General features: G+C 46.2%; 2 pseudogenes across 2 annotated transcripts; both read left to right on the forward strand.

Annotated features, from left to right (window-relative positions):
- The first annotated feature begins 1,612 nt into the window (after positions 1-1,612).
- LOC311591449 (thyroid hormone receptor-associated protein 3-like) lies at positions 1,613-3,328 on the forward strand (annotated as a pseudogene). The gene has a single exon. The product of its transcript is annotated as a thyroid hormone receptor-associated protein 3-like (transcript).
- Positions 2,862-4,770, forward strand: LOC311597497 (thyroid hormone receptor-associated protein 3-like; annotated as a pseudogene). The gene is made up of 2 exons: positions 2,862-2,955; positions 3,480-4,770. The product of its transcript is annotated as a thyroid hormone receptor-associated protein 3-like (transcript).
- The last annotated feature ends 2,430 nt before the right edge of the window (positions 4,771-7,200 follow it).

The raw sequence follows: 7,200 nt of genomic DNA on the forward strand, positions 1-7,200 counted from the left end.
GATTTAAAAACCAATCTGCATAACTCCTTTACATTGGGAATGGAAAGAAATGCTATATTTGGCAAAATCCATGCTATAGAATTCTATTTACTTATTTATCTATTCATTTATCAATTCCTTCTTTTTAAATCCTAATCACAGCTCCCTCCTCACCCCCCTCCCAGTTCTGTCACATCCTGCACACCCCTCCCTGCATTCTCCCCTCTCCTCCTCAGAGAAGGGGGAAGTCCCCCATGGGTACCAACCTACCTTGACACATCAAGTCACTGCAGAACTAGGTCTGCCCTCTCCCACTGAGGCCAGTTAAGGCAGTCTGGCTAAGGGAACAGGATCCAAAGGGAAGCATCCGAAAGTCAGATAGCCACCCCCATCCAGTTGTTGGGGGGAATCCACGTGAAGACCAAGCTGTGCATCTGCTACCTATGCGCAGGGGGCCTAGGACCAGTCCATGCATGCTCTTTGGTTGGTGGTTCAGTCTCTGTGAGCCCCCATGGGCCAGGATTGTTGACTCTGTAGGTCATCTTGTGGAGTACCTGACCCCTCTGGCTTCCTCAATCCTTTCCCCAACCCCTCCATTATGTTGTTGTTGTTTTTTTTATATATATAATGTAAGCCCATGGTCACACCTGGTCCCAATTTTAATTAATTGGGCTGTCTGACAGGCTTCCACTGCCTTGTTTCCTTGTCAGGGCACTTGTATTTTTCCCTTGTTCATGACTATCAGGTGGGAGGGAGAGAAGGAAAGGAGTTGTTGGGGAGGCTGAGACTGTCAGCCACTTGCTGGCTCCCGTCCAGTGGTCTTCTACACAGGCCCAGCTCATGCTCATTATTTTATGCAGCCGTTAGTCCGGGTAGCCTCAGGTGCCCTGTTTAGGTTTCCCTCAGGTGGAGGAATGTTAGGGCGATGAGATTGGTATTGCCCAACAAAGAGAGAATCAAGGGTTTACTGTCTATAACTAACCTAAGAACAAAACTACTAAGAATCAAGATTTAGGAGTTGGGAAGCCAGTAAAGCACTTGACTTGACAAGATTGGCGTGGAAGCCCCAGAACCCACATAACAAATCTGGGTGTGGAAGCATGTAGAGAGCTGCGATGTGCCGTGCCTTAACATGGCACAGGCTTCCGCCTTCCGCCATCCCGACGGCGAGCGCTCTCTAAGATAAACAAGTCCTTATATGGCAAAAGGCTGTGCAAGGGTAACAGGTGATCTGATGACGAGCAGTCCTGCTCTGACACGGACCTATGAGGAGGTGACATCTGGCATGAGCTGATTGGCCCTTGAGTTGTACTTAAGCTTGGCCCTTCCCTTCTTCGGGGCCATTCCCACTGAGCTAAATCCTGAGTAAAGATCTTGAGAAGAAGTCTGGTTGTTGGCGTCTTATTTCCGCTGGACGGTCCGGCGCCGACAGAAACACGAATCTTTCTTCCTAGTTTGGGGAAGGTGAAGACTGGCAAATCCCTGGGGATTGTTTGACCAATCAGTTTAGCCTAGCCTAATCAGTGAGTTCCAGACCAATGAGAGACGCTGTCCCACAGAACAAGGTGGATGGCACCTGCGCATGTACCTACACGTATACAGAGAGGCAGGGGATGGTGGGGACGGGACGGGGAAGGGGGCAGGGGGAATAATCAACATTTAATTAAAAAGTTGGGTGGGCACGGGCGAGGCTTGGGCCAGCTGTGCCGTTGCGAGACTGCAGCTGTAGTCACTTCTTGCCGGTTCAGGTATAATCTCTTGCAAGATGTCAAAAACAAACCCAACCAAGTCTTGGTCTCGCTCAAAATCTGCATCCAGATCTTGGTCCTGAAGCCGATCCGTCTCTCTTCAAGGAAGCGCAGGCTTACATCTAGGTCTCGTTCCAGATCATATTCTCCAGCTTACAAGAGAGAAAGGGGAGGCTACAGGAGGCCCTATTATTTCCGTGGGCGAAACCCAGGCGTTTATGCATGGGGCCAGTATAACTGAGGTGGCTATGCAAACTACCGTTCCAATTGGCAGAACTACCCGCAAGCATACAGCCCTCGTCAGGACCATCCTCGATCCTGTTCCCCAAAGAGAAGGTCCCCTTCGCCATGGTCCAGGAGCTAGGAATTCTGATAAGTCAACCTCTAACAGGTCAAGACGTTCCTCAACCTCCCGTTCATCCTCCAAGCACAGCAGAGCTGAGTGATCTAAGCGCAAGTCTACAAAAGAGTGAAAGTCCTCTTCTAAGGAGAGCCGGCCATCTCAGGCAGCTGGTGATAACAGGGACATGAGGCAAAGGAGCAGACATTCTCTGGAGGCACCTCGCAAGATATAAAAGGATCTGAGAGCTCAGAGTCATGGCCAGATGCCACCACCTATGGCACTGGTTCTGCATCAGGGGCCTCAGTTTCTGATCTGAGTCCCCAGGAGAGAAGCCCACTTCAATCTGTTGTGGGTAGGTGAAGGTTACCAAGCCCTACCCCTATGCCAAAACTAGTCTCCCACTTCTAGTGCATCCCAGATGGGCTCATATATGTCAGGTCGTGCTGGGTATCCGTCTGGAACGCACCAAAGTCAGTTCGACCATGGCTCTGGGTCTTTGAATCCATCCAAAAAGAGCCCTGTGGGTAAGAGTCCAACAGCTCTGCGTATGGTTCATCTCAGAAAGAGGAGAGTGCTGCCTCGTGGGGAACAGCGTACACCAAAAGATATCGGGAAGAGCAGGAGACAGAGAACGGGAAAGATAGAAACAGAAACAAACAAATACTGATAAAGAAAAGCTGAAAGAGAAAAGGGAGCTTCTCCGATGCTGATGTGATAAAGAAAAGCTGAAAGAGAAAAGGGAGCTTCTCTGATGCTGACGTAAAGATGAAATCTGATCCATCTCTCCCAAGATGGACACTGAAAAGCCCTTCAGAGGGAGGCAGCCAGTCACCCAAAAGACCCAGTGGCTTATTGGCTCGAGAACGAAAGCTTTGTCTGGATCTAGTCTGTAGCAACAAATAGAAATGGGAATTTCGTTCCATTTTCCAGCACACACAGTCAGCATCGTCTCAGCGCAGCCCCTCAGAACTGTTTGCCCAGCACACAGTGACGATTGCTCATCATGTTAAAGAGCATCACTTTGTATCCTCTGAAATGACATTATTGCATTAACGCTTTACTAAATACCTAAAGAGAGGAAACGAACAAGAAGCAGCTAAAAATAAGAAAAGCCCAGAGATACACAGGAGGATAGACAATTCTCCCAGCATATTCAGAAAACATGGTTTAACTCATGAGGAAATTGAAAAGTTCCCTGAAGGCTGGCTACAAGGCTGAGGGAAAATACAAAGCTGATTCTGTTGATCTTCTCCTTGATATTGAATGCTATAATGTTGTATTAAAAAAAAAAAACAAGGAGAGAGACTTTTTTAATTTTAATTTTATTAATTTATTCAGATTACAACTCAATTGTTAAGTCATCACTTGTATCCTCCCATTCCTCCCTCCCTCCCGCTTTTACCTTATAGAGGAGAGAGATCTTAAGCGAGGTAAATCAAGAGAGTCCGCGGATTCGCGAGACTCTAGCCACTCAAGAGAAAGATAACTGAGAAAACAGGGAAAACACACAAAGGATCAAGGAAGCAGAAGCACCGCCTAGCAAGAGACCGCCTAGGTCCTCCTCTTCCTCTTCCCAGTCGGCTCACTCAGGCAAAGCGGAGGGGAACCCCGAGGAAACAGAGGAGAGGGAAGAGAGCACCACAGGCTTCGACAAATTCAGACTGGGCACCAAAGACTTCGTGGGCCCAAACGAAAGAGGCGCCAGAGCTCAGGGAACTTTTCAATTTCGAACAAGGAGAGAGGTTGGGGCAGAGGGAACAGTTCTGGTAACAGTAACAACAGCAACAAGAATTTTCAAAAGCGAACCCAGGAAGAGGAAGGGGATCCAGAGTATGCACCCAAAAGCAAGAATTATTACTTGCATGATGACCGGGAAGGCGAGGACAGTGGCAAGTGAATGAGCCGAGGCCATGGCCGAGGAGACTTCCCCCGGGGTCGGGGCCAGTTCATGTTCCGGAAGTCCAGTACCAGGCCCAAGTGGGCCAACAACAAGTTCTGGAGAGAAGGAGAGATTGAAGATGATGAGAGTGCGACAGAGAACAGAGAAGAGAAGGACAGTTTACAGGCCACAGCTGAGTAGGGGCCACTCTTGATGAGCCCTTGGCCAGGAGAGAAAAAGCACTGGGAGAGGCTGGTGGAGCTAAACAAGGAGCCTGAAGAAGATCCTGAAAACCCCACCCCAAACCCCACCCCACAACCCACCAGCCAAACAGGACCCTATGACAGCTATCCCCGGTGCTGTCCCACTGGACAGAGAAGTCTGGCACAGAACCTAGGATCAGGCCCATGTCTTGAGCAGACCACGACACAATGGGCCCCACTGTTTCTCATTTGTTGGTGTGTGGGGTGGGGGCAGTGTAGGGAGAATGATGCTGATGCTTAGATTTTTTTTTTTCTCTCCCCCGTTAGAAACGAAGTTTTCTTCAATTTCATTTGGAGCTAAGAGGACGAGCTTGGTTTTCAGTCTCTTTCTGTTCCCATTTTTAAAAGGCCCTTATATATTTTTTTTCCTCTTTTTCCTTCCTTTCAAAGGAATATGCAGTAATATTGGCAGAAAGATTTAATCTGGGCAACTTCGATTCTTTAGAGAAAACAAAGCATTGGAGTGTTCACCTCGGTTTGGGACCAAACTGCTTGGATCGCTGTAAAAACCAGCTTTGTATGTTAGGGGGAGTTCAAGGCCTTTCTGGCCACCTTGTGTTCCCCGTTCTCCACAGCCATGCTCCCAAGCCTCCCATGCACCTGCTCTTGTCTGCTTTCTCCTGGGCTGGGAGTCCCATTCTCATCAGCAGCTCCAGTGTCCCGCACTTTGTAGTCCTGCTGGTCGTCAGCAAAGCGGATGGGAAGTAAAGGATAGTTTCTGGTCTGTTTCCTAAGAAACTTCTGAATTCTATTATCTTTACAAATATAAGGTGAGAAGATAAATTTTTCAATATTTTTATTAATCTTTTTATAAAATGAGAAGGGGCTCCTATGATCGATTAAGGTTGGTGGTTATGGCTGGGTGGTTTGTGGGGTTCTGTGGTTTTGGTTTGCTTTTTTCCCTTTTTTCTCTTTTTAACCTTAAGTTTTTTTGGGTGTAGGGGTATCATCATAAAAGGGTCCTTATGCTTGTTTTCTGGGGGAGGTGGTCCCCCCAGCAGAGGAAGCACCGCGACTGTGGCGTATGTTCTCCCACTTACCCCAGCCTTTGCTCTCGGCTGTGCTTACTTCCCCTTACTTTGCTAATTTCTATGGTTAATTTGGTTTTACTTGAATGATTCATGCTTAGAGGAGAAAAGAAAAACACCCTTAAATTTTTGTTTCAACTCCTCCTACAAATAAAAACAATAAATGAAGTGACAGATATTTTAAAAAAAAATAGTGGTGCTTGGCTACCAAACAGGAGGCCACGGGCTAACCTTGAGTATGGGGAGGAGGGAAGGCAGTGAAAAAAGATAAATTAACCCCTAGAGAAAGCTAGGATGATCAGTCATGTCTTCAACCAACTTAATTTGGCATTTCATTAAACAGTTCTTTCATATACAGGCCATTGTAGCTGCTCGATTTTTAAAATATATGTTCTACTTAAAAAAAAAAAAACTAACAAGGATAACAACATCTCACGCTGCAGCGCATCCTGCAGGATCCACCCAGTACAGCTGATATATGTTTCAAATAAATGCAAGTCCATTCCTAGGTTTACTAACTAGTCTGTAAAACCACAAACTAAGAGTCGTAAATTTGGGCCTCTGAAGGTAGACTTGGTTAAGTATTGGGATTCTACCTTTGAAGAAGTTATCATTTTATTTGAAGACACACACACACACACACACACACACACATGCACCAAGTGCATGAACCATGAGTTACAAAAAGGAACATCCTATAATTTCAGCAATAATGCTCTCCATATCAGCAGCCATCCTGCTGTCTGGAGAGGAACAAAGAAGCCATTATTTAGCCTTATCGGCAAGGCTGATTGGAGGAGAACAGCTGTGTTCACTCATTAGTGAAGTCTTTGGCAAGACATTTATATAGTCACCTGGTCAGCAAAGTGTGGAGAAGCCAAGTGAGGTGAGGTCAGGCGTCTGCTATTTAGGGGAATTTTACTGGGATCATCAGCTAATGAGGGCCCAGCCAGTGGAGATTCCAAGCTGGAAAAAGAGTTAGTAGAACCTTAGTCCCTAGATTTGAGGGAAATGCATGAGGAGTACAAAATGTGTAAAATCAAGGAAGAGATCGTGGTAACACTGGTCAAACTGAGTGGCTGGAGGGATGAGCATGGCCGAGAGCATCTTGCGGACTGCACCCTTCCTTTCTCTTTGGATTGTGAACTCCTTTGGTGTTTCGCTGACTCAGAAACAGAACAGGATGAAACAAAAGACTGTTATGAAGGTGCCAAGGAGCGAATCGAGCTTTGCCATCGGAAACCCAATAAACTATCTGCATAATTGTCTTACTAACACTCAGGCAGACGTAAACCTCGAGCTCTATCGAGTTCAGGCAAGTGTCCAGTTCAAAGAGTACATTTTATTTCTGGCCCTCAGGAAGTTTTGCTACTGAAAGTCAAGTTTTGGCACCCAATAATAAATATTTTACGCTTAGGCAGCATTTTATAATTGCTTTTTTTCTCTCTGTATCAACTGTAATCTTTCTTGTTCTCTTTCCATTAAACAGGAGTATTTTACAAATGTTGTTCATTCACCTTTCCCCAGGGCACTTTATAAAAATGCTTCATTCCACTGACAAAGATGGGCCGGATTTTGTTTTTTTTTTTTTTCAATCGTTGTTATTACATTTTTATGGCTAGTGATGTGACTCCAACCATGCCATCTGGACTCAGCCCGCTGTACCACTCAGAGTGAAATCTAAAACCCAGGCTATGGCTGTGGGCACAAAACATCCTCATTGTAGATTTCTTACTCCCTGAAACATGGACTGAAATTGCATTTTTTTTCCCCTCACAATAGTCAAATCCCTAATTCATTCTCTGTCATAGCCTTGCCACCAAATAAAGACAACCTGTCATTCTAATGAGAATTGCTGTTCTTACGGTTGTCCTCTGCATGCGTGCGTGCATGCGTGTGTGCGTGTGCATGTGTGTGTGTGTGTGTAGACAGAGTCTCATTGGGCCACACTGGCTAGCCT

Source organism: Acomys minous, assembly GCF_964271855.1.
Source record: "Acomys minous genome assembly, chromosome: 1".
NCBI lineage: Eukaryota > Metazoa > Chordata > Mammalia > Rodentia > Muridae > Acomys > Acomys minous.